Here is a 1,149-nt window from a genome sequence, read left to right on the forward strand (position 1 = left end):
TAGCAAATAAATCTGGGTGACCTACTCCATGGTAGACACTGCTCTAGGCACCAGGGGTTCAGTCAACGCAGCCAGTGGTCCCTTACCTCGTGGCTTCACATTCAAGATGAGAAGATAAAGGTGAAACCAATATGTGACTGGGATAGTGTGAGAGTGTGGTAAGTGCTAAAGAGAAATTAATTAAGAAAGCGATTCATGAAATATGGAGGATGTTAAAACTGAAGACAGTGGAGCACAGGAAGGCCTAAAGAGGCACTGCTCTTTGTAAGCACATGTTTAATTGCTCATCCCAAAATAAACTCATCATAACCAATTTATTTTGTAGATATTATTGATGGAAGATATACTAATAACAAAATGCCTATTAGTCTTTCAAAGTTATCAATTTATTTACTAAAAATACTGATGGGAATATTACCTTAGTTTCTTAAAAGAATAGTAACACAGAGTTACTAAAACATTCAGTGTGTGTATGCATGAGCATGCATACATGCAGGAAATATCTAAATTAAATATTTTGAGCTAAAATATTACTGTTTACTATTAAAACCAAACTTATATTTTGACACATGGGCCACCAGTTCCTTGCTGTGATGTAGGCTACTTGTTAACTTTATTTCTTCATTATAATAAAATCCACCATATAGATTTTAATGTAAGACTTTTCTCAGTGTGTTTTTATTTTTACGTTGCTCCTTACCAATCCAATATGCAGCACAATCTTGTGATTTTTGGCACAGGGAGGCTTGTTATAGGGAAGAAAGCAGAAATTGCATGTGTATTGATTCATGCATACATTTATATTTATTCATTTATTTCTGAAATGCCTTAAGGATTTCACATGATGGTTCTCTACAAGCCAGGGCCATGCACTGGTGAGGAGAAACATGCTGAGGTAACATTTCAGCTTCAGCTGGCCCCACCCCGCAGTGGGGACCCTCACCCCAATTAGGAATGTGCTGGCCTGCAAATCCCTCATCTTGGCCATGCACCCCAGTGGAGAGCCCCAGCCCAAATAGGGGTGTGGCCATCCTTAAAACCCCTCAATACTCCTCACCCCAGATGGCCTCTCCCTCCCAGTGGGGACCCCATCCCTATCCAGAACCCTATCAGGGCAGGCTGGCTAGCCCCCAACCACACACCAGGCCT

Source organism: Myotis davidii, unplaced genomic scaffold (assembly GCF_000327345.1).
Source record: "Myotis davidii unplaced genomic scaffold, ASM32734v1 scaffold468, whole genome shotgun sequence".
NCBI classification, from domain to species: Eukaryota; Metazoa; Chordata; class Mammalia; order Chiroptera; family Vespertilionidae; genus Myotis; species Myotis davidii.